This window comes from Molossus molossus, unplaced genomic scaffold (genome assembly GCF_014108415.1).
Source record: "Molossus molossus isolate mMolMol1 unplaced genomic scaffold, mMolMol1.p scaffold_m16_p_3, whole genome shotgun sequence".
In the NCBI taxonomy this organism is placed as follows: domain Eukaryota; kingdom Metazoa; phylum Chordata; class Mammalia; order Chiroptera; family Molossidae; genus Molossus; species Molossus molossus.
The window spans coordinates 46,315,350-46,342,771 of record NW_023425366.1 but is presented as its reverse complement, the minus strand read 5'-3'; the positions used below and the strand labels follow the sequence as shown (position 1 = coordinate 46,342,771).

At 41.3% G+C, this 27,422-nt stretch overlaps 1 long non-coding RNA gene across 1 annotated transcript; it reads right to left on the bottom strand.

The window, feature by feature from the left end:
* Nucleotides 1-113: 113 nt before the first annotated feature.
* LOC118642212 lies at nt 114-17,284 on the bottom strand. The gene is made up of 3 exons (XR_004961678.1): nt 17,118-17,284; nt 1,351-1,442; nt 114-244 (listed from the first exon to the last, which is right to left on the bottom strand). It is a non-coding gene; the product is annotated as an uncharacterized LOC118642212 (long non-coding RNA).
* Nucleotides 17,285-27,422: the final 10,138 nt, after the last annotated feature.

Sequence of the window (27,422 nt, the reverse complement as noted above, 5' to 3'; positions counted from 1 at the left end):
GCAGCGGTGAAGTGACACCGTTAACTGTCTCTGCCACCTGTGGAAACGAAGCACTCACGCCCAGACAAAGCAAGACCCGAGAGAGAAAATAAAGAAGCTGTTTATTGCCCATCTGAATATCATTCATAAACTTCTGACCCTTCTACAAAAATGCTTGAGAACTGGCCTCCTAGAGAAGCTGACTTTCGGCTTGTTCATGTGTAAGGAGAGTTTTTGACACAGGACATCCAACTGCATCACAGGCCTGTGGAGAACAGAGACACCTGCCTTGAGAAAAACACATTTTGAAGGTTCTACAGTATAACGGTGGTCATCTGCCACAGTCACCTATTTTACATATTATTTTTCCATAGGACAGGGGGTCACCTAAGGGCAGCCATCAAAACACACACACCTGCCGACGCGTCACACAGCCACTTAGCTATAGGAGTAGCCCTAAACAAAGTTTATGAGTCCTAATCAGATGCACCTCTGCTTACTGCCTGAAGCACTCCCTGGTTAGGGCTGAAGTAATCCGACTAAAAATATACCTACCAATCAACACATCCCTGTTGTTTCTAGCTGCACGGATGCTAAGGGTAGAAAAAGTCCCCAAATAGACTTCAGAGAGCCCACAGCTCTTCGGGACACTAATTCACACCAGTATTGTGGAAAGCAGAAGACTTGTGGAACAGTCACCAGCAATGTCAACAAACTGAAGGTGTTAGTGTGTGAAATGAGGCTGTTATTTTGATGACTGTGATAATATCAATGGTTCCTCCTTACAATCATAGGGTACTTTTAGACCACGGACACTAAAATTACCAGCCAGTAATTTGGAGATCAAATTTATAGCAACCGTTCAAAATAAATTGGTCCATTTCAACTCTGTGGCATTAAGCAACAGAAAGGATGTGAATTTCTCAAACTGGCTCGTACCATGTCCTTGTGGCTCCAGTTGATGAAGTTCTGGAGAGATGGTCTTTCAGACAGTACTCAGCTAGGAGGTCATTTCTGCTGTTGTCAGAATGGAAATCTCAAAAACACATATTTTCAAGTCCACAGGCTATCTTAATAGTCTGTTTCAGTAAGTCCAAAAGCTTTACTGTTGGAAAGTTCTTTATTTTGGAATCCAAGTTCTCCAGCTTCATGAGGAGTCAGTCTGTCCTCGAATGTCTGTCAGTCTTATTCCAAGTCTCCATCTTGAATATAAGAAGTCCTGTCTTCCTCTCGAATATCTCTAAGCATCCCTGGATGGTTTATGTTCCTGGAGGTTGCTTATTGCATCCACTGGGAACTGAGGCCTGATGCATGTGGCTGAAAGTTAACTGCTATAGTTTAAGCAAACCGGAGGAAGGGTGTTTTTCTTACACATTTGAAGTCTGGAGGTGAGCAGTCCAAGGCCTCTGTATGGTCGTCAGTGTTCCAGGCCCCTTCAATATTTCTTTCTTCTATTTTTTTTCCTTTATTAATTTTAGAGAGAGAGAGAAACATTAATGAACAAGAACATCGACTGGCCGCCTCCTGTATGCCCCGCACTGGGGTCAGGCCCACAACCCGGGCATGTGTCCTGACTGGGAATTGAACTGGTGACCCCTTGGTGCATGGGTTGATGCTCAACCACTGAGCCACACTGGCCGGACCCCAGTTGTCCTCTTAGCTGGGCACCTTTGTGCAGGGCACAACTTGCACCACTGTTTATGACAAACCTGACATTCCCCAGGGGTCAAGACTTCTGTCTCTTTTTCTATCACAGTAATTCTCAACCTGTGGGTCACAACCTTTTGGGGGGTTGAACAACCCCACAGGAGTTGCCTAAGACCATCGGAAAACACAAATTTCCAATGGCTATTCAGACAGTAACAAAATTATAGTTATTAAGTAACAATGAAAATAATTTTATGGTTGGGGGTCACCACAACATGAGGAACTGTATTAAAGGGTCGCAGCATTAGGAAGGTTGAGAACCACTGCTCTATCAGGAAAAAAAATCAGTCAATAAACATTATTTTTTTTTTTTCCTGAAATAAACCCGCTGACCTATTCCAAGTCTCCTGTATTTTTTTTTTTTTTTTTGATACATGCCCCTAGTGAGAACTGAACCCAGGACTCTCTGGTTCGCAGGCCAACGCTCCAACCGCTGAACCAAACCAGCCACAAGTCTCCTGTTTTATTAAACAGGATATTTCCCATCTCCGTCTGAAGCACCTGCCGTGAGGGCTCTCCATTTGTTCATTGCTTCCTCAAGAAGAACATGTCCACCATCCTGCATGAGAGATGTTGCTAACCACTGATTCCAAATGCTCCCTGTACAGCCATCGAGAGTTCAGAAAATGCGGGATCCCGTGTTGGAGCATCCCATCAAGTACATACATATCTAATGGAAATTCCTCACAGAAAAATCATGTCCATTGACCCTTAGGGGCCTGATTTCCCCGGCACATTTCAATGGACCATCTGTGCATTCTGAAGCTCCTTTGTAAAATTCGACTTCAGTGTTTACCTGAATTTAGTCCCTTTGTTGCTTTGAGCCTCTACTTTAGTTAGGGAAAGGGAATGACAAAAATCTCAGTTCTGCCAAGGTCTTTATGTCTTTCACTGTGACTCAGGACCCCACATACACAGGGGGTATGACAGACAGTGCCAGCATCACATCCAAAAGTACTCAAAGTGGAAAGGGGTCCTTGGGGAGGTCTGAAGGTTCTGAGTGTTGGTACTCAAGGGGAATGTAGTTGAACTGATAAATTTCTAAACACCCCAACATGTACTCTTCACCAATCCTCCTCATCTCCATCTTCCATACTCTGTTCCAGATAAGTGTGTGATTTTCCTCTCCCACCTCGGAACCTTCCCTCCAGTACTTCTCCCAGCTCTCTGCCAAGCCACATCCTTCAAACCATTGCTCAGGATATCATTCCTTCTGAAACTTGCCACGTGCTAAGTTGCCTTACCTGTCTTCACCTTGTTCAGCCTGACTCTCCCTCAGCACTTGTATGTAGCTCTGATCAGTTGCCCATCACCTTGCCCCTTTACTGATGGCTGTTCTGGTTCATCATGAAATGATGCAACTCACAAAAGGGGCATCAGGGCCTTCTACAGCCTCAGGAACTCCCCTTATATATTGTGTTACTCCTTGCCCAGAATAGATCATTTGTAATTGAGACCAATGCATGTTTAAGATCCAAAATTTCTCTTCACCATGCTCAATTTTCTAGGCAATTTACATTTGAGACCGCAAAACAGTGGGTGTGTAACTGATTCCAACCTTCTCTGGGTGGTGACGCAATCGAGGAGAGGCCATCTGTGTTTTCTCCATCTGCTGAGGCTTCTCTGAACCCGAGCAAGTGAAATGCACCAATTCAAGCTTCGCCTTACCAAGCAGCTTTTTCCACTGAACCAGTCCTCTTTGGAAGTCCACTGACTCTAGGTCTCCAGAGCAGTAGGTAAATAGATGGGCTAGAGTTCTATGCACATACTAATAAAGAATTGCAGCACCTCCAAGCCTCAGTTTCCTTACCAATAAAGTGAGATAATTATATACTGCTCATGAGTTTGATATGAGGATTATGTGAGGAAATATATAATCAAACCTTTGCATGTTGTAGGTGCTCAGCATATATTAAATCTCTGCTCCTCCTATCTCATGCTTATGCCGGGACATCCATTGTTCATTTGCACAAAGTCTCATATTCCCTCTGTTATTGTGAACCCTTCCAGGACAAAAAGTCACATCTTATTTGTCTTTAGGAAGAGTAGGGTGATAGGAATGTTAGGAATCATGAGCTCACGATCTTGGGCATGAACCTGTCATTCATTGTTCATGTGACATTGGGCCAGTTCATTTGTCAGTAAAATGAGTGGTTTGGTTTGGTGGATTGCTAAGATCTGTGTATCTATCCCAAATCCCCTAAAGAACTTAGTGAGTGAATGAGCACCTGATAAGCATGATATCCAAGACACTTTAATAGGCAAATGAGTAAGTGTCTAGTGTTTCAATAATATTGTGGTCCCATTGCGTGTTGCTCCCCAATGGGTTCCTTTAAATCCAACATACTAGAGAGCTTAATCATGCTGCAGCTTCTCAGGCCCCCAGAGGGAAGTTGTCCCTTAGAACTGAAGCCCCTCCACAAGCCAAATTATGAACCACCCAAGCAAGTCACATTGAATACACGTTCTCCCCTAAACCCCATTCATTCAGCTGCCCAGCAAAGATGCTGTGAGGATGCTGGTGGGAATGATAGATTGAGAGATAGGAGTCTAAATCCAGGTTCTGCAATTTCCCTTGGGTCTCACTCCCACAGCTGATGCTGAAAGGTGAGGTATGCAACTGGTGAGCAAATGCTTGGTGCTTTCTCCATCCAACAACAATGCAAAGAAGGTCACTAGTGATGCTGAAAATTGCTTTGAGATTATCAGATTGTAAAATTGCCCATTCTATTACCACATCTCTCTATAAGGAGAAATACTTTTTTCCTGCCCAGGACATTTATTTAAAATAATACAAAACCTGAGAAATGTGCAGTACAGTCAATCAACTTAGATGGCATCTTTGAGCCTATATTAAACAAAGCTGGGATGAAGTTCCCATCCCTGTTCTTAACCTATTCTTGGTACCATCACAGGAACATCTACGACATTTCTAATGAGCTAGTTCAGATTTTTCTTTAAGAATGTTAAGATACAGGATTGTTCTAAAACAACTTTATTTCTGCCTTTAAAAACCAGGAACCTCAAACAATACAAGCTTTTATAATTAATTGAAATTGGCCATAGGTCAAACTGGTGGGAGGAAGAGATAGGAAATTAGTCACCAAAAGGAAATGAATTGTCCAGCTTAAAAGATAACTTAACCTACCTGTAGCCATAATTTCTGTCTTGCCATAATCCTCATTTGGATATCTGGACTGAAAGGTAGTAAGGTATAGAGGTAGGACTCTTTCTGATATATTAGTTCCTTGCTATTTTCAATTTTCACAAGTTTTTTAGTTAAGGATTTGCAAAAAGACTTAGAAACGGATGTAATGAAGATTTCTAAGTCAAATGCACCTAGGCATAACTAATATACCCTGCTTCATCAGTTTGGAATAGGAAATAACTTCACACTTCTTTGAATGTTCAATCCCCTGTTCTCACTGAGAAGAGAAGTCTATACTTTCTTTCCTGGATATTGCCTATAAGAAGTCTGAGAACCCGCATCCACACAGGACAACAGAGTCACTCATTGGAGAAGATGACAGCTCTTGCTGTACCTCTAATGAAAGTATTAATCCATCAGTGTAGAGCAAGCAGAAGGACTGTTGACACCAACCGTCTGGGGTCAGGGAAGGCTAGTAAGGCAGAATGCTTCTCCCTAGAGTGCCATGTTCCACTCAGCCATGTAGCTCCATGCCATAGCAAGCTGGGTTCCAGTAAGATGTGTCTTCGTGATTAATTTTGTTCCTCATACACTCAACCACTTTCCACTGGGCATGACCATGATATAAAGGTGACTGAATCAGAAAAGGACAATATCAACATCAGAACAGGTCTCCTCTTGGACAACCTTGACTCTGTTCTTAAGCTTAAGGTTCTCAATATACGTAATGGTGAGTTTCCCATTAGGGCCTTCCTCAGAGACTTTTCCTGCTAAGTTAGTTGCATTAAAAACAATTTAATGTTTCAGAGATGATCTAATAACTTGGAGTATTTAAAATAAGTATGTTGAGTTCTGTTTCTCTTCAACCTTCAAAGAATCCCCTGAGATCCAAATTGGAAAGGAGAAAGTGAAACTGTCATTATTTGCAGATGACATGATATTGTACATAGAAAACCCTAAAGACTCCATCAAAAGTCTACTAGAGTTAATAAACAAATTTGGCAAAGTATCAGTATGTTTATATAAAAGTAACATCAAGAAATTAGCAGCATTCTTACACACCAATAATGAACTCACAGAAAGAGAAACTAAAAAAAAAAAAATCGCATTTACCATGGTGGCAAAAAAAATGTAAGATACCTGGGAATAAACTTAACCAAACAAGTAAAGGATCTATTTGCAGAAAACTACAGGACATTGCAAAAAGAGTTAGAGGAAGACATAAAAAAGTGGAAGCATATACCTTGTTCATGGATTGGAAGAATTAACATCATTAAAATGTCCATACTACCCAAAGCAATCTATAGATTCAATGCAATCCCCATTAAAATACCAACAACATATTTCACAAAACTAGGCCAAATACTTCAAAAGTTATATGCAACCAAAAATACCTTGAATAGCCACAGCAGTCTTGAAAAAGAAGGACAAAGTAGGAGGGATCACAATACCGAATATCAGGTTATGCTACAAAGCCATTGTATCAAAATAGCCTGGTACTGGCACAAGAACAGGCATATAGATCAATGGAACAGAACAGAGAATCTGGAAATTGACTCAAGACATTATGCTCAACTAATATTTGACAAAGATGGCAAGAGTATGCAATGGAGTGAAGACAGCCTCTTTAATAAATGGTGCTGGGAAAATTGAACAGCTACAAGCAAAAAAAAGAAACTAGACCACCAACTTATACCATAAACAAGAATAAACTCAAAATGGATAAAAGACTTAAATGTAACCTGTGAATCCATAAAAATCCTAAAAGAAAATGTAGGCAACAAAATTTCAGACATCACATGCAGAAGAATTTTCACTGATACATTGCCTAAGGCAATAGAAACAAAGGAGAAAATGAACACATGGGACTACATCAAACTCAAAAGCTTCTGCACAGCGAAAGATACAATCATCAAAACAAAAAGGCTACCCACTGTATGGGAGAACATAGTTGCCAATGATACATCAGATAAGGGGTTAATTTCCAATATATATAGAGTGCTCATACAACTCAACAAAAGGAAGACAAAGAACCCAATTAAAAAATAGGCAGAGGAACTAAATAGACACCTCTCCAAAAAGGACATATAAAGGCCTAAGAGATATATGAAGAAATGCTCAACATTACTAATCATCAGAGAGATGCAAATTAAAACAACAATGAGGTATCACCTCACACCGGCCAGAATGGCTGCCATCAACAAATCATCAAATAAGTGCTAGCGAGGGTGTGGAGAAATGGGAACTCTAGTACACTGCTGGTAGGAATGCAGACTGGTGCAGCCACTGTGGAAAACAGTTTGATGTTTTCTCAAAAAATTAAAAATGGAACTACCATTTGACCCAGTGATCCCACTTCTAGGAATATACCCTAAGAAGCCTGAAACACTAATCGGAAAGAATATATGTACCCCTGTGTTCATAGCAGCACTATTCATAATTGCTAAGATCTGGATACAACCCAAGTGTTCAATAATAGATTAGTGGATAAAAAAGCTGTGGTACATATACACAATAGAGTACTATGCAGCTGTAAGAAAGAGAGATCTTTTATCCTTTGAGATGACATGGAGGGACCTGGAGAGCAGTATGGTAAGCAAAATAAGCTAATCATATAAAGACAAATATTGCATCATCTCACTTATTTGTGGAATATAATGAACAAAATAAGCTGATGAACAAAATAGACCCAGAGACATAGAAAGGAGTACAATTCAAAGTGACAAACCTAAGAGGAAGGGATGAACTTCTAAGCATCTATGCATAACCAATGGACATAGACAACAATGCTGGGGGCAGGGAGGAGGGTGTCTAGTGGGGGAAAAGGAGAAACATCTTTAACAAAAATAAATTAATAAAAATTGCAAAAAAAAAAAAAAGATTCCCCTGAATCCCATTATAAATATGGCATTGGTCCATGAAGAAGTGACACTGTCCAATGCCATTACCCAGAGCAGCTAAGCACTAAGACTTCGTCAAGTCAGGGAATATCCTGTTAACAACTTTTAAGAAATCAGTGGGTTAGCACTGGCCTTATATCTACTAAGCCTCTCTGATAGTTCAGCCCAGAACAAAATTGTCGGTATCAAAGTGACTTGATAACTAGAATCAGAAACAGCAACTTTCAGATGGCCTTTTTTCAAATAGTAATAGTAAAAATAATGACTTTAAGTTCTACATCATTGGACCCCTAGTGATCAAGATAAACCAATAGTTTGTGAGAATGGACTACATGTTGAGTACTTTTCATACAAATCGCCCTTATGAAAACTCAGTGTAAAGGAAAGGGGAGGAGGGGAAGAACCTGAATCCCAAATGTGTAAGTACTGTGCTAGTCCTCACATATTTTGTCTCACTGAAAAGCGAATTCTCAGAGAAGTTAAGGAAAGTGTCCATGGTCATACAGGCAGCACGTGGCAGAGCTTGATTCAGAATCAAATCATTCTAACCCCAGCATTTATGCTCTTAAACCAGTGTAGCCTAGGGCCTTTCTGGGTTAGCACTGGACTAATCAAATAGGCAGAAATGTAGAAAACATGAGATGTGGGGTCCATCTAAAACGCTAGCTCCTTCTCTCCTCACATCTCTATTCTATGCCAGGTGTGCCTTGGTGATTAATGCTTCTGACGCTCTGGGCGTGTCCAGATGATATGCTATCTACAGCACCCAAATGGGAAATTTCAAGATGGTGTTCTTTAACAGGCTTGCCACCAACTGCTGTCAGAAAACTAAAATTGTCCGGGCTATTTTGAGACCAAACTCCAAGTTTTATCCAGCTTTTCCTCCCCGAAGTAAATTGATGTTCATAAATCTGAGAGCTTTTTTCTGCTTCACATTTTAGTTGCAGTCACATAGCTAGAGTTTGTGCTCTTCCAAATTCAAGTTTCTATGTTGCCCCCAATCCTTCTGAAAAGCTCAGTGGAATTACATGGCCTCAGATGGAATTAAGGACTTTTATTCACTAACTTCCAAACAAAGAGAAGGGAAGAGTTGACTCACAACACAAACACAATACCAAGAATAAATTAGGTAGCCCATTTAATGTTTATACACCTCATAGACTGGGGGCGGTTGTAGCTTTTTTTCTTTTGAGTATAAATTACTGAGTTTTCCCACCTTGAGATAGGACCCTAAGCTGTAAGACAAATGTTCTTTTCTTCCCTCCTTTTATAACAAGTAGGGATGGCTTGGAGAAATGTGTGTTGGTTTTCATTCTAGGTGAGAAAGTAGAAAAAGGATACAAATTCTAAGTAATGCATCTGAGACTAGACTGGACAGAACATTAATATAAATAGTAACAAGGACCGGAAATTTCACACACACACACACACACTCACACACACACACATACACCCCATTATTGGAACTTGACACTTGGCCCCTGGTCCCAGAGTTCTCATGGTCACTGTGCAACCGGGAAGAGGTAGGGTGACACACATGGAGAATCTTTTCCTGGAAATGGGTTTGGAGGCGAGCTTATTATTAACAATAAGTCCTTGTGTATGAGATTGAAAATAAACTCAGACAGTGCATAAGGTTACGGTTATGTGCTGAAAGGCAAAAGTCTACCATCTGTCCCCTACCCACGTGCCCTGACTGAAGCATTTGGCTTTGCCTGGAATCCCATTCTGGGAACTCGGACTAAGCGATCAGACACTTCTTTATACAGAGTCCAGTGACTTCGGGGTAGACTCCCATGGAATTTTAAATTATTTTTAAAAACACATAATTTCTTGGTTCTTTTTAAGAAAGGAGGCAGGGTTGTACTGGATGGTCACATGAGCTTTTATCATGCATTACTGGTTACCCAGACGCTGCAGTCTAAGGGACCATTCTGGGTTGACTTTCGTATATTTTCATCCGTTGATTGTATAGGATATTATTCAGTCATGGCATGTTTGTTGGCCTCAAGCTGTATAAATGAAAACAAAAAAAATAAAAACTCTCACGCTTTCCTCCTCCATGCAGAAAAACATAATACTTTTTGTCATTGCTTCTAATTCTATACTAAAGTTGTTACTACACAAATAATGTTTCTGGACCAGAAAACTGTCTATGTGTCAGGAGGTTATCTCTTCTCTTCCCCATTGATGTCCCTCTCAGTTGAAATGTTTCCTTCCTGTCTTCCTTTCTCATGTTGCGTAGCTGCAGTTCTGGATATATTTCTATCAACTCAAAGCACTTAAGAGGACTTGGGGAGAATTATTTTGGCACTTACTTGGGGAGAGTTATGCTGGTTGCAATAACATTTTGAAAATTAAAAGTGTCTTTAGCCTTATGATTGCATACATTTCTACCTGGCATTGCGGGTTTAGAATTTAAGACATCGTCTTCTTTTACCTAAATTCCTTTTCTGTGAATCTACATCAGTGGTGAGGGTACAACCCAAGGAGGTACTGGCTATAATTCGAATCCTCAAGCCTGTGGACAATGCCAGGGCCTGAGGGGCTCAAATCTCCTAACTCATTTTAGGGCGTAGGGCGGTCAGCATGGAAAAGTCATAGCAGATCGTTCAGTTGGCCCCTGTTGAGCTGCTAGAGAGAGTTCTAGGGCACGCAGGGAAGGCATGACTCCTGCATTCCCACAGTAGGTTCCCTAAACTAGAACCATTTCAGGTATTAAATGAGTTCCAATGGCAGCTTAATGCTTTCAAAAGAGTTAGAAATAATTTTATGGAGAAAGTGGCCCATGAAGGCAAAAGTGTTCTGGCCCACGGAAGTCACAATGTGGCCCAGACTGCAAGCACTTCTGTGGCATTTGTTCATGTACTTTCCTGTGTCCCCTTCTAAACAGGGATGTCTTAGAGCAGAGACAGCATGCTATTTGCCATTGTACACAAAAAGCCTAATTTGCATCAATGCGTGGCGACCAGCACTTAGTAGGCAAACAATAAGTATTTGATGAATAAAAAGAATGATTAGCATTTTGCGTCATAGACAACAGACTTGATGCCCTGGAAAGAAGGACATTGCTAAGTCTCTAAGTGAGTCCATCTCAGGGCAGCCGAGGAGTGCACTTGAAAGTCGTGTTCAATGTTACGTGGATGAAAACTCGAAAGGGTGGAAAAGTCATTGAGCAGGGCAGAAGAGAGGCATACTGTTTTCTGTGGATTGGCTTTAGAGCTGTCTTTTCGTGGAAGCCTGAAAGTTTAGCTCCAGCTGGGGCCCAGCTACTGGGAAAGGAGCCCTTAGCGATGGGACCTGCTAGAGTGAGACTATTCCCAGCAGAGGGGGGGATGCAACTGCAAAGACATAAAACACAAGCAACACCCTCCAAGCCTTCCTTAGAGCTCTTCGGGGTCCTCCACTGACCAAGGCCAAGGAAGCAACAGAGGTGCCCGGTAGGAGAGCACACCTCTGGGAAGCAAGGTTATGGTGGCTAAGAACCAAATCCAATTAGAGAAAAGTCGAAACACCAGGTTCTGCCCAGAGCTCACCACGAACTAGATCCACTTAATGGAATACTTTGAGGTGGTTGCGGGGGGGGAGGATCTATTCATGACGAGGCAGAACTGGGGAAAAGCATGAAGGAAATTAATGTAACTGCAGGTAGTGAGAACAAGGGAAATTCTGTCACTTTGGAGTTTAGGTTAATAAGAATCTCCTTTTGCATCATTTCTTGTATTCAAAAATATTTCAAATATACTAAAATCTATTTACAATAGAAAATATTATACAGAAATAGTAGTCCAGCCAGTGTGGCTCAGTTTTTGAGAGTCCACCCATGCACCAAGAGGTCACTGGTTCGATTCCCAGTCAGGGCACATGCCCAGATTGTGGGCCCAATCCCAGTGTGGGGCATGCAGGAGGCAGCCAATCGATGTTCTTGCTCATCAATGTTTCTCTCTCTCTCTCCTTCTCACTCACTTCCTCTCTTTAAAAATCAATAAAGGGAAAACAAATTTTTTAAAGAGCACCAAGAGGTCACCGGTTCAATTCCCAGTCTGGGCACATGACAGGTTGTGGGCCTGATCCCCAGTGGGTGGCATGCAAAAGGCAGCTAATCACTGTTCTCTCTCATTGATGTTTCTATCTTTCTCTCCCTCTCCTGTACTCTCTCTCTAAAATCAATAAAGAAAAAAATAAAAATAAACAAATAAATAGTGGTAAAAGTCCCAAAGTATTATACCCAGCATGATACCATTTAGTGATTTTTTTTTTTTTACAGGGAAAATTTTAGACATACAAACATTTTTATAATGTTAAAATTAAAACATTTTTATGACTACATAGATGCAATAAAACCAAAATTTATTTTTATATAAAGAAACTAAACTCAAGGCAATGAAAATCACAGCACTTAGGATGATAGTTACTGCAGGTGGGGAAGGTTATGTGTAGATTAGGGTCAAGGTCTGAGATTTAGTTCTGAGTGGCCAGTTCTGAATACTTATTACCTTGCTAAACATAAGTGATTAAAGAACTAACTAAACCTATAAAAGGAGACCATGAAAGAATCAATATGAAAGAGTGCATGAACTAGGATTTGAATCCATCCAGTTCTGTTCATCAGAAGTCCCATTGGTTCCTTTTTCTGCCTGAGTAGGTAAGTCCTGCTTGTCTTCCTTTTCAAAGGTGACTAGATGTGTGGCGGACAGTGGAGGTCGGGAAGAGGACTTTGAATCTTGATTATTTGAGGTACTGCTTAAGGTAGCTTGCAGACATGAAGTCTGTATCCATGAGCACATTCATGTTCTATTTTGGTTTAACTCACTTCACTTTGCCTCATTCCTGCGTGAATTCTGGGTTCAGAGCCACAGCTTGGTAGAAGAGTCTGCAAAATGATTGCATCCTACACAGGAGAGACACACCCATTACAGCCAAATGTACTGTGGGGGCTCCAATTCCATGCCTCGTGCAGCAAATTTTATTTCTGGCAGGAGAGGTTCCAGAGCAAGGGGGAAGCGATGGGGGAAGAAAGAAGTGAGAGAGAGAGAAAAAGGTGAAAAAGAAGGATAGAAAAAGAAAGGGTGGGGAGAAAGGTTGTTCATGGTCATTATGCTATATACTTTTCCCAATGCAAGAAATAATAAACTGATTGATTTGAAGGACTGTTCCATTTTAAGCATGTGTTCTGACTTGGGTTTTGGGTTTCAGTACAATTGAGCCAGGTTGAATTGCTTGATTTAATTAACTTTCATGTATTAAGCAAGGATGTGGGGGCAGAGTGTGATGCATCAAGACACAACTCCTGTTGAAAAGTTCATATCCGCTCTCTGGGCCTCAGTTTCTGCATCTGCAAAAACAAGGTGGTTGGACTAGAAGAAGGCTAAGGTCTGTTTCAGATGTAACCTTTTACGATTTTAAGTGACTTGAACAGACTAACAAGAGCACAGAAATTGGTATTTCACAGGGATTTAAGAGAACAATAAATTTGGTCTCTGACTTCCCAGATAAACGTTCAGTTTCTACACATGCAGCTCCTTAGGTCTTGAGTTCTCATGTATGTCCACATTTTCTTATGACTTCACACCTTAAAAGAAAATGAAGGTGGCACAGTCTGGGTGACTCACTTGTTGGACCACCGTCCCATACACCAAGAGGCTGGGGGTTCAATGGCCGGTTGGGCATGTATGGGAGGCAGCTGATCTCTCTCTCTCTCTCTCTCTCTCTCTCTCTCTCTCTCTCTCTCTCTCTCTCTTGCTTCCTCTTTCTTTCCCTCCCCCATCTCTCTCCCTAACTCTTTCTCTAAAAGTCAATTAAAAAAACGTAGCCTCAGGTGAGGATTTAGAAAGAAAGAAAATGAGGGTGGCAAAATCTTCTCCACAAAACCCCATTTTAAAGAGAGCAAAACTTTTCTTGACTAAGGAAGAGTTCTCTGAATGGGAATAGTCACTGAGTCAGCCTCAGATCTTACACACTGTATTCAGTAACACAAGTCACAGGTAGAAAATATCTGTGGTTTAAAGAACCACAGGATACAGAGAGCCAGCCCTGAGACTCACACTCACACTCACACACTCACTCACTTATAATTGAAGGAAGAATCTTTTTTCAGTCCATGCATTCTGATTTGGGGCCCAGAGTTATGGCTCTTCTACCTAGGAGGAGCAAAGGGATATGTGATGAGGCATTAGGGGCTGAGACCAAGTCCCTTGGTACCCAGGGCAAAGTGATGCTGAGATAGGAGGGGCAGATTTACCCTCTAGCACTTGGGGGTCATGGAATACAAAGTGGAGAAAACTAACTGCACTCAGGATTAATATTTCACAGGAAGTGAATAGAAAACCCAGGGTCCAACCCAAATATAAATTGTACTTAAAACACGATAAAGATCAAATCAATAGGGAAAAACCACATTATTTATATATAGTGCTGTTATAACAGTTTACTCATTTGAAAAACTTCAAATTGAACCCTTAGCTCACATTATACACTTAAATACATTCCAGATGGACTAAAAATTAAATATAAAACTTAAACTACCAATTAGATAGAAACAAATGTCTATGATTTTGTACTGAGAAGCCTTTTCCGAGGCAGAAACTATGAGGAAATAGGTGAATACATATTTTACATTTTTATATTTCTGTACATCCTAAAACTATAAACAAAGTTAAAGCCACAGGGCAAACTAGAAAACATATTGACAAAATATATAATAGATTTAAAAAATCAATATCTCCCTTATAGCAAGAGATTTTATTAGTCAATTCAGAAAAGTCACACCCCCCCCCCCCTAAAAATATTAGCATAGGCAATGAGCAAGAAAGCACTACGGAAGAGCCTCGGGGATAATTAAAATATAAATAAAATTAATTAAATTAAAACAACAAGATACTAGTTTGCCCATAAAGTCCAAGAGTTAAAAGACTGGCTCTGACCTTAGCTCCTAGGAAAGCCATCCCAGCTTTCTGAGCCTCAGTTTTGCCATCTCTATCCTATATCACAGAGATGAGAATGGCCTCACTCACAGAGGTAGTGTGAGAATTAGATGAGATAAAACATTTTAAAGAACTTCATAAATTCAAAAATATACCCCAGCTATATACAAGTGTAATCATGGGTCCTATAAGCCAAGTTGACCTGTGCTATGCCTCAAAGAACAAAAAGAAGATGAGTCAGTGGATAGACTTGCTCCCTTGATACTGAGATACTGCATTACTCAAAGACTCTGACAGAGCTGCATGGCATTGTAGCTTCAGTGAGCTAGACTTTAGGGACAGTCTCACAAGGACTGAGACACCTGAACGTTGTTAGAGGAGCAGCAGACACCAAGAGGGCCCTAACGATGACGTCAGCAGGACTGGGTACCTGAAGCCACCATTCACTGGCAGCAGCTATCACAAGAGGAACTGATAAAAGCCACTTCCAATAACGGAGAATACCCCAAAGGAGCCCCTGCTGAGATTCCTCCCTGGGATGGTAGTCTAGTCAAGGCAAGGAACCCCTAGGAGCTACTTCAGTGAGCAGGAATTACCCTCAGCACTACCGTGGAGAGTCACCGTTCAGAGGTGGTGATGGGGAGGTCCAAGGGGAGGTAGAGATCACCGGTCTTTTATGTAGTGATTAAAGCATGTGGGCATCAGAACCGGACTCTCTGGGTTCACATCCTGAGTCCACCTATTGTGTGACCTCGAGGAAGGTCTCTGTGTCTCAATTTTCTCATTTGTTAAAAGTAGATATTAATTACATCTAACTCATATGGTTATTGTGGGAATTATATGAGTTAATATACGTAAAGCATTTAAAGATTCCTGGAACATAATAAATGCCTAATTTATGTTAAGTATTATTATTGTTGCTGTAATTATTAGTAATACTACTACTGCCATTACCATAGTTCTTTAAAAAGAGAATAACAGCCCGGCCAGAGTGGCTTGGTTGGTTGAGCATTGTCCCATGCACTGAAAGGTTGACAGTTCGATTCTCAGTCAGGGCATATACCTGGGTTGCAGTTTGATCCCCAATCAGGGAACATACAAAAAGCAACTAACTGATCGATGTTTCTCTCTCACATTGATGTCTCTCTCTCTCCTTCTGTCTCCCTCTCTCTCGCTCCCTTCCTCTCTCTCTAAGGATGTCCTCAGGTGAGGATTGAACAGAGAGAGAGAGAGAGAGAGAGAGAGAGAGAGAGAGAATAACAGCTTCTCACTAGGAAACCTGGTGTCATTGGGTAGGTCTGCATGAAAGCCCTGGAAGTCCTCTAACTTTCCAAAGGAAAGAGGGTCTCAAGAGAGAGTTTCAATCATAACAGTTGGTTAGTCCCCTTGTTACCCAGAAAAGTAGTCCTCTATCATTTGGCTCCATCTTTTCTTCCCCAGGGAAAGGAAGGAAGTAAAAGCCTTCAGTACATATTACGACAACTTACAGCATTCTCACTGAGGCAGCTCCCTCTCTACATCACCCCTCTCCCATACCCAGTGACCCCTCCCAGGTTCATAGCCTCAAATCCATGCTTTAAACAAGCACCCCTGGGAAGAAGGTCATCATTGTGTGCTGTAAGGAGACAGGCCAATTATAACTTCTCGCTCCTGATATTCAACAGTAATGCAAATAGCTCCATCATGAATCCTTCCTAGAGAACATTCTATGATGTTTTGAAACTTCCAATATGGTGGGAGCTGATTAAAAAATGAGTAAGAGCAGATCAAACCTCCTCTGCCTGTCCTTTCTGGGTCAAATTGTGTTTTGTGCCCCAGTGTTAATGGTCCTCTAAGAAAAACCATTTCCTTATGTAATTTGAAAAAAAAAAAAATATATGAGAAATGTTGAAATTCAGCATTTGGGTGACCATGACCAGCGAGTGACATGTGCAGAGTGGGCCTGCATTCAGGAATGTCTGACCCCCACGACCCCAAGATTGGTGCCATTTGCCAATCATAACTGCCATTCTGAAGAATGCACAGTGACCAATGTCTCTCTCTAAGGTGTTCAATTGGAGTAATAATTAATTTTTCATGTCATAAGAGAGAGTGTGGGTTTGTTTTGATGAATAGCTCTTGGTATGGAAAGAGTAGAGGCTCATGAGATGCTGTGGATCATGCCCTGGCTGTCAGACACATAAGGTACTGTCACCTCTACTCTAGAAATCAAATAACCAAGGTTTCAAGAGGTTAAGTGACTTGCCCAAGATCACTCAGCCATTATTAGTGGGAGAGAACAAAGGAGAAAAGAAAAAAATGATTTGCCTTATGTACCGTCCATACTTTTTCTCCAGAGAACAAGGGGCCACAGCCATCAATGGCTATGGAATATACATCAAATTATACTTCAACTATAATCTTTTTAAAAAGGAAGCCAGGGGGAAGGACAGGAGAAAGACATGATGCCCAGATACTCACAATGGACAAAACAATCCAAATCCTTGCTGTTGAATAAGCAGGATAGCCACAAGGTGACTGTTGTCAGCCTGCGTTGTCAGAGCTGGGTTGCAAGGAGAGCGTCTCAATGAAAGGTGATAATGCAATCCAGCATGGTTGTCTTCACTGAGGAGCAACTTGACTCTCCTGTTCTGCTTCATCCCAGCTATTCTGTTGGAGCAAAAGGAACATTGTTACTTCTAAGGTTACTGGGTGTTATTGGGGGATGCTGAAAACATCATTTCCCTGTGTAGTAGAAAGGGCAAACTTTGAAGTAATGTATGATATTGATTTGGCCAGCAAACAGTGTGAAAACATATTTTCTTATCTATAGAATAGAAATGACAATGATAGTAGTAATTTTGGAGGGCTGTTGCAAGAACTAAATAAGATAGTGTTTATAAGCACTCAGCATTGCATCTATCACATGGTTCTTCCTTTAAAAAGGTGAATCCCTTGCTTCTTTTGGGGAAATAGAAGTAGGAACAAAAACTGGCACCATACTCTGCTGACATTTTCCTCTTCCTCTTTTTTCGGCTTTGAACTTAAAGTAGAGGCCTGGGCATAATAATTTCTACTCTTCTTTCCCCCTTTATCTCTTGAATTGTGAAATGTCAGGAAGAGCAACAAAATACTTTTTCAATTCACTAGCCTTTTGGGCCTGTTAAGACCTATGATCAGATCAAGACAGTTTCACCCAACGACTTGTTACGTAGCCTCAGAGTGATATATATCTGAGGAATGGAACACTATTACTGTAGATTCAATCTGGACATTGTATATAATGCATTCACAAGCCAAGAGTTTACATCATTGTGTTAATGTGACTAAGCCCAAGATAAAGACAACTGAGGAGCTTACTAGAGCAGGAATAAAATTGGAGTGTCCTATTTAATGTCAGCACCTTTGAGGTACTAGGGCTGAGGATAGCCTGTTGATATTTACAGAGTGCACATATTTTAGGGGGCACATCACTCTCTGCATAGTATGACTTGAACAGCATCTGATTTGGGTTGTTTTATTTTTTTATTTTTTTATTTTTATTTTTTTATCCTCACCTTAGGACATTTTTCCATTTTTTGTTCAGGTAGAGTAGGAGAGAGAGAGAGAGGAACAGAGAGAGAGAAATATCGATGTGAAGGGACACATCGAGTGGTTGCCACCCGCACAACTGACCAGGGCTGGGGACAAACTGCAACCGAGGTACGTGCCCTTAGTGGGAACCGAACCCGGGTCTCTCAGGACCACAGGCCGACGCTCTAACCACTGAGCCAAACCGGCCAGGGCTGATTTGGGTTGTTTTAGATGAAGAGGATCAACAAATCAGCTCTTGAGGGAGTCATAGAAGAAAACAGCATTTGTATTATCAGAAGGGAGGGAGGAGTGGGGCTAGATTAGTTAAAAGCCTACCAACCAAGAGGAAGGGTACCTATGCCAATCCTACAAAGACTTGGTTGGACTAGGGAGCTCAGAAGTAGGAGCTATTTCAATGAGAGAGGAAGAAAAAAAGAACCCAGGGTTCCCCACAAAGGGAAAACTCAGCAGAATATGGTATTTGTATTATTTGGTTTTCTTAGTTGAAAACAACAAATTTCGGCTGAGTTTTACTCAAAAAATGAATTTCTTGAAGAGGTATTTAATCACTTCAGAAAATCATAGAAGATGGATAACCAGGAATCTAAGAAGGCTAGGACCAGAGCCAAAACCATGACACAGACATTTCCTGGTGAGGATGGTGTATTAGTTTGCGAAGGCTGGTGGAAGGCTTAATCAAAAGAAATGTATTGTCTCACAATTCTAGAGGCTAGAAGGCCAAGATCAAGGTATCTGCAGGGTTGGTTCCTTCCAAGGGCTGTGAGGGAAGTGTCTGCTTCAGGCTTCTCTCTTTGGTTTACAGATGGCCATCTTCATGTTCACATGGTCTTCTCCCTGTCCATCTCTTCATATTGCCTTCCTTCTATGAATGTCTCTGTGTTTAAATTTCATTTTTTTTATAAGTACATCAGTCATTGAATTAGTGCCCACTCTAATGACCTTCTAACTTGATTACCTCTGCAAAGATCCTATCTCCATACAAGGTCACATTCTGAGACACTTGGAGTTAGGTATTTAGCACAAGAACTTGGGCAGACACAACTCAACCCATAACAGATAGACCCACTGGATATTATTTATAGGACATGTGCTGGTGCTATTACCCCTGCTACCTTGGTCACTGAGGGAGGATGTGCCACTGTCCCAGGTGGGAGCACCTGATTGGCTGGGCTTGGTCACATGCACACACCACCCCTGCCAGTGAGCAGGAAGAAAGCTAGAATCAGGCCGCCTCCATTTCTTGAGTGGGAGGCAGGTTTTTCCTTCTACCAAGACCCATTTTGTGAGAGTACCCCAAATGGAGGAAGGAAGTTCAGTGGCTGAGCAATTAAAAATTTGACAAGAAGTCACATTAGCATTTTTTAAACCAACCAGTGTCTTCAAGTAGGCATATTAGTCTTTGGAAAGAAGCTGATACATTTCAATAGAGGGTCTGGAACCAAGCCAGGCGAAGAAGGAACTCTAAAGATTGATAGCAAAACTTATAAACTGTAGTTCAAATCTCTCTCTCATTCACATTAAGAGGGGTGGTATAATGTGGTGCCTTTCTCTCCAAAAAGATTAATTTCTGCCTCCACAATCCAAAATGGGAGACTCAAGCACCCAGGGACACATGTCCCTTGTCCTCGCCAACACTGCCACCACAATCGTCTGTGATGAGAAGTGGGAGCAGAGTTTGCTTTGGGTTACAAGAGAGGCAAAACTGGGCAAATGCTGCCAGAGCCGTTGGTCAGAATCACTGCTGAGTGATAGACATCTGTATTGGGGGGGGTCCCTCCGAAGATGTATAGAGAGAAGAGTGTTGGGAAGAAAGGCATTTCCTTTGTCTTCCCACGGGAATACATAAGGGGTGAAAGGAACGAGAGCCTGAGAATAAGTAGATACTGCCATGGCCCAGTTCTTGGCTCTATACCTGTCATCACCATGCCTTATGTGGGTGATGCCTTCTGCAGGGCTCTCTTGCCCACCTACAGTTTCATTATTTATTGAGCACCTATTGGGCCAGATACTATACCAGGAGCTGGAGATGAAAGACTTTGTCCCTGCTCTCAGAGATCCCGGCATAGTTGGGGAGACTGACATGCTCATAAAGAGCTACAAAGTAATATTTTTAAGGCCTGTATCAGTATGTGGAATTGTATATATTTCATGTATTGATTTATTCACACTCTCTGTCCTCTACTACTGTAAAGTGATGGCCTTTATTACATTCACTGCTTTGTGTACAGCACGCCAACACCTAGAGTTTAGGGAATGTTAGCGATTCAATACATATTTATGAATAATTTCTATACTGGAAACATATCAGAAAGAGTGCTCAAATCTGTGGGGGTGGGGGTGAGTTAAGGGAAGGCTTCCCAAAGGAGGAGGTTCTATATAATGATGATTCAATGCATTGTGGTAGATTATAGTATTATTGGCTATGGGTTTTTCATATCTCTCTGTATTTGTGCTCTTTGGCAGTGGGCTTGGCCAGGTGACTTGTTTGCACAATGGGATAGTAGCAAACTCTATGCAAGCAGAAACCTGAAATGTGGTTTCTGATTTCTCTCTTGGAACTCTGTCACCACCAGAAACACAAGCCTGTTGGGAGGCAGGAGACCACATGAAACAGAGATGAGTTATTTCAGCTGAAGGCCATCCTAGACCAGCAGATACATACATGAGCCCAGGCCAGATCAGCAAAGCGGGCCAGCTAATCCACAGAGAAATAATAAATAATAGATGGATGTGCTAAGCCAATGAGTTTTGAGGTGGTTTGTTACACAATGTTATTGTGGTAGTAGGTAACGGAACGCTCACCATCTCACTCACCAGCAGCCTGTGAGATAATAATTTTTTAATTGCCACTTCAACTCTAAGAAAACTGAGGCTCAGAAACAAATAAATAGAAGGAAAATAGAACTTCAACTAAGTCCTTGAAGTTCAAATCAAGAACTCCTTTCTTCGTACCTTTATGTTTAGAAACATGACTCTGATCTATCATGGGAGCCTATGAGTTAATTATATGGAGGAGGGAGAGAGACAAGGAAGAAGGAAGAGAAGGAGAAAAAGCAGGCAGACGGGAGGAATATGTTTGACCCTCAAGGCAATGCTTGCTCCACTAATTTAGCCACACAGGTGGTGCTTAGGGAATTCTAGGCGATGTTTAATATAAACCACAGGCTAACTTAAGAGGTAAATTAAAGAGAACTTTTTTAAGGGTGAAAAAAAAGAAAAAAGGTGGACAAGAAAGGACAGAGAAAAGAATGTATATATTTCCGTGACACAGATGAAATCATTCATCCTACTTTTGACTGGGTGATCAGGGAAGGACTCTGAGAAGGTGGCAATATGAGATTTTAATAACAAGAAAGAACCAGCCATGCGAGGATCAGGAAGAACAGCATTCCTGGGCAGGAGAACAGCTGTGGCAAGGAAACTGAGGCTAAAACAAGCTTGGCAAGTTCAAGGTCTCAAAGGAGGGCTAGGATAGCTTGAGTGAAGGGGGCCCAGGAGGGGGCAGATGACTAGATTCTCAAGATGACTAGAAAGTGAGCTGTGGGGCAAGAGATTATAGGCAGGCTAACACCAAAGCAGGGAAACCAGCTAAGGGGTTATTGCAGTCGTGTCTACAAGAGATGATGGTTGCTGGACTGTAGCAATGGTGGTAAAGGTCATGAAAAGTGGGGTTTTCTTGAATGTAGAGTCAACTGGACCTGCCTGTGGAATGAACATCAGGGAAAGTCAGGAACAAAGAGTGACTCCCAAATGGTGGCTGAACAACTGAGTGAGTAGTGGTACCATTTATTGCAACAGAGACAATCACAGGAATAAAGGGGTTTTGTCTTGTTTTTCGCAGAGTAGGGGATTGTTGGAAAAAGAGAATGAAGGGAGGAGAGGAATGAAGGTCTAAAAGCACAGTGCCTGCACTGGGGAGAGGCTGGGCAACTTCCTTTGCAGTATCACTCAGAGGCATGAGTCCTCAGGCTGTGTGCCCTGATCTAAGTTTAATGTGTGTGAATAATCCAGGAAGGTTAGATTGTTATGGAATAAAAACAAACAATTAATTAAAATAGAACCACAGAACTACTGAAGAACAGCTTGTTGCTAAATAGCAACAGCTCAAAGCAGAGTATGCAGAGTTTGTTTTTCCTCCTGGAACCCAAGCACGTCAAGTGTGAGGCCAGCAATATTCAGTGGTGAGATCTGGGGTAACCACCTCCCTTTCCACACCTCCCCTCTCTACCACAATGGAAAAAAAAGACCTTTGGGTCTGTTTTCTAACATAGTTCACACTTTTATAGCACTTCAAATGATTGCTGACAACAGCTCAGTGAGGTGAGCAGGAAAGATTCCATTATTCCCAATTTTAAAATCAGGAATCTAAAGCAGAGGCAAGGCCACATGGCCAATATGTGGTGGAGCTGGGACCTTTCAACACCTTGGTCAGTGTGCTTTCGTGGCCCAAGGCTTCCTCTCCCTCATAAGGTTGACTCAGCCCTTCATTTCTCACTGTTGGGACCTCCTATTGTCAATCCGTTTTCAGTGTCCCCCTCTCCTCTCTTCCTTCCCTACCCACCGTGGATTTCATGGTTTATCCTTTCAGTCATTCTCGTGTACACTCAGTAAAACTCCATGAGAATACACCCTGTGGTAGTGTGTATCCAGTAGACATCCTCCACCCAGCCCCCATTCTCATTTCACTAACCTGGGTATAACATGGCTCTCCATTTGTGCAATTGATTTTTGGACCCCGTGTATAATGTACCACCAACTCCTTCTTACTGTGCTTTTCCATCACATCAGCTGACCAACAGCCCATCTCCTCACATTCAGCTAGGAGCTGCTGGAGGAAATCACCAATAGATCAGATTAAGGCAAGTTCAGCCTCTGCTGGGCCCCAGGCACTGCTCTGAGAGAGCCCATCCTATCTCCAGTTTGTTTTCCTGCACCCTGTTCCAAGCCTTTCTACTCTCTTCAAACCTCAGAGCCTTCCTTCCTTAAAGGAGATGGCTTCCTATTTCATAGAGAAAGCAGAAGCCATCACCTGGGAACAACTTCAACTTATGGCCATGGGACCTAAACATGTTCCTGCATCAATGTTCATTTCCCTTCCAATTATAGTGAAGGAGGTGGTCCTTCTCTATCCTAAGGTCTCTCCATCTACTGTGCTCTGGATCCCCTCTTCTGTCTTTTAGCCTGTGTATTTCCAACTTTGCTCCTCAATAGGTTCAAGTCCTTCAATCCAAAAATAAGACAAAAATAACAACAAAACCAAATCGTTTTTAGACCCCCATATCCCCCTCTAGCCATTCTTTTGTCAATTTCTACTCATTCATAGCAAACTTGTCATTACTGCCATCTTTTTCATTCTTATTCACCTCTTACCAAGCTTGACTTTCTTCTCCATCCCTCTGTTTAGACCTTTACTACTGACTAAGTTCACCAATGATCTCCATGTTGCTACACTCAGTAGACACTTCATCTGGTTTTATCTCTGATGTGTGACACACAGGAGACATTCCATACTCACCTTTGGGAAACAGTCTGGACTCCTATGGTACTGTTCCCACTAGGTTTCCTTTTAACTGGCTCACCAGACTTTCCTTTGCTCTCTTCTCTACAGCCTCCTCCTCTTCTACTCAGCTACTACATTTTTTCTTCTCATTTGACACACATCTCAAATGATCTCATCCATATCCTGTACATGGATAACTCCCAAACCTTGAACTACTGCCAAGAACTTTCTACTGAGTTTCAAACCCATCTATCCATCTGCCTACTTGACATTTGCATGTATAAGCTTAATAGGCCTCAAAAGAACATGTCAAACTTGAACTTGTGATCTTCCCCCTCAACACTCTACTCTTCCTCCAACAAATGACCCTACTACCATACAGTCAGATTTGCCCTGTAAAAATCCTAGTTGTTACCTGTAATAAGTACTGTCATCCCTGCCTGCCTAGCCTCCATTCACCATTGTACTGGTAATAGCTTCTCAAATTTCCTTTCTCACCCTAGGTCTATATTTGCTCCAGGTTGTACAGATTCTGCTCGTTAGCTCCAGGGGTGAACGTGTTACCCAGGATTAGCTAATGAGGCTCAATTCTGGGATATTTCCTGCAAATATTGAGAAGTTCCCTTCTGCTGGAGTTGCTACCCTGTGAGGACGGGAACCTGGACCTTCCGGCTGCTACCTCGCCACTATGAGGAAAGAGCTTTCCAGAGATAAAGAATTGAAAAGATTTACTCCTGAAGACATCATCTAAACTCCTGGATCCAACCATGTCCGAAGCATCTCATCTACTCCAGGACTTTTCCTGTACTTGAGTCAATCAATTTCCTTTTAGGCTGCACTAGTTTGGATTGGGGTGCTATCACTTGTACAGAAACAGTTCTATTATTTTTACTGCCTCCGTTCCCCTTACCCCTCCTTCTCCAGTCAGTCCCCAAGTCTTTCTAAAACAACTTCCTAATTAGCCAAATATCTCTAAAATCACTCCCCTTCAGTCCATTCTAACCATCCCTCCAGGATCACCATCTCTCAGTTAGACAAACACAGTGGCATTCTAACTGGTTCCCGTACCCACTCCTGTTCCTACGTTATGCTCTCTACACAACAGTCAGCATGATCTTAGCAAGCCCTAAGTCTGATTATGTGTCTCTTCTACTTAGAGGTATTTATTGCTCCCTCTTGCCCATATAATTAAGTCCAAAAAATTATTCATATGGCCTGTGGCCTCTGAATGAGCTGGCCCCTGTCTAACTTTCCAGCTTTATCTCATTCCATTTTCTTTCCTAAATATCACCATCTTTGCAAATGCTGTTCCCAGTGCCTAGAATAGTCTTCTCCTGACCTTCCCTTAGCTAATTACAATTTAAATGTCAGCCCTCAGAGAAACGCTTCTCTAATGTACTAAATCAGGCCCCTTTCTTTCCCGAGCCATCTCTCATGTCTTGAAACTTTGTATTCTATGTTTTGCCTCTTCAGCATTTGTTTTTGTCCTCATTCAATTAAGCATTTAATGTTAATGGTTAACTTAAGGTCTAGCTCCCCCAGTAGATTCTTAGCTCCATGAGGATAGGGACTATGTCACTATCGTTTATTATAGGGCTTGACATAGTTTCAACTGATTTCCCTTTGTTATGGAGGCTGTAGGGAGATGGAAAGGAGAAATTAAAGAAAAATAGAGATGTTTAATTAGGTTAACAGATTCCATGTTAGACTAAAACTTTTACATTTAAGCAGTTGACCATCTGTTATACCATTAAGGCAGTATTTCTTACAGGTGAAGATAAAGTAGAAAGTTGGGCAATTTCCTAAAAAACTGGTTTATGTAAAGAACAAAATCTAAAAAAGAAAGAAAGAAAAAGAAAACACACACACAGCCTCAACCTGCCCTGTTCTCTTCAAGGAGTTTCATGAAAAGAAGAGGAAAGGGAGGGGGGAAAGGCAGAGAGGAAGAAAACCATGTGAGTGAAAAGACTTTTAAGGGACATAATAACTATGTACACTGCAGGGTCCTAGGTTTGAGTTTGGTTTGGATCAACCAACGGTAAAGGACATTTGGGGGACAAGCAAGGGACATTTTAATACAGAGTGGATTTTAGATAAAATGAAACTTTATTGGCAAAGAAAGATGGAGATCATTAACTAAAGAAAGCAGGTTAAAAACTCAGTGATCTCATTTTGGTAAAAATATGTATGTGTATATTTGTATATGGAGAGAAAAAATTTTCAAGATATATACACGGGTGTGTTAACAGCGATAATCTATGGCTGGATATGGTGCTATCATTTTCTTATTTTCTTTATCTAAATTTATAACTTTCTATAAGGCACACATTTTTTTGTAATACTAAAAATTAAAACATAAATTAATTTTTAAAAAATTTTAAAGTAGGCTTAAACAGACTCAAATTTGTACCAAAAGCTGTCCATGACATTTTTCTATGTCCTCTACCTTAGAAATAAATAGTGTCCTAACTTCTGAGGAGGTTTCAGCGTGAAGGATTAACATTTTTTAGCAGCCCTTGAAGTGAAAGTGAATCAATCAGATATTGAGCATGCATGCATTTCTGTTGGCAATGTCAGCAAACGACCTCCCATCAGTAGCAGGAAAGGCTGCAGAAAAGCAACCTTACAACCAGGTGCTCACATAATTACCAGGCAACGTTGAAGCAGCCATTTCCTGCTCTAATGGAAAAATCCACAGTTCATCAACTCTTACGGGTAGTAAGTACATAGAAAACTGAGAAAATGCTGAGTTCCAGCGGTATCTGACGAGGGGAGGGGAGAGTGTTTTGAAGACAAGTGTGAAAGACTGGAAAGGTCACTATTGGACAGTGCTGAACTGAATGTCAAGAGACTTGTATTCAAAGCCTGACTTTAAGGGAACTGGAAAAGTTCACAGCCACGGTAGTCCTCCTATTCCTTACCTGTAGAGTGAAGTCTAGACAAAAACTAAAATTTTAATTGCCTCACAAGCATGGCTCATCGAATATAAAAATATTATGTCGGACACTAAGTCACAACATTCAATATACCAAGAGAATTTTGCTAAATTCCCCTTTTTGAATTCTCATATTGCAGAGAAAGTTGCCTGTAGAGGGCACTAGTCAGTTAACATCATCTTTTTGAATCAATTTGACTCAAGAGCAAGAAGGGACCTTATGGATCATATATCCAGTCCCTCTTTCTATGTAGAGGAGAACATTTGAGGCCCAGAGATATCAGATGACTTGCTCAGAATCACAGGTCTGGTGTTGGGCAGAGGTTAGGTAGAATAAAGAATTTTGATTCACGTTAAAACAAAAAAACTTTGAGATCTAAAAATCAAGTGCATTTAGTTGTTCATTTACTAAATCACCTTCCCTGAAAATAATAACATCATCATCACCATGAAAAAAGGACACTGTCCCAGAAAACCCGTTTAAGACACTGTTCTGGAAAACATTTCATTCCAATGTCACCCCCCATTCAGAGTGCTATTCAGTGAAAGTCCCTTAGCCCATTTCATTTGTTGATAAAATTTGCTGTCTAAATACTTCTTTGCCAAATACAGAGTCTTCCAAATGATTGGGGACCTGGAAGTTATGTAAGGTTTTCTCCCTTTTCCCAACCCATCAATAACAGTTGAGTCAACCAATGGATTGATTGGGTCTATTTCATTTATTTGTTAAAATTAGGCAAACATCTGGACTGGCAAC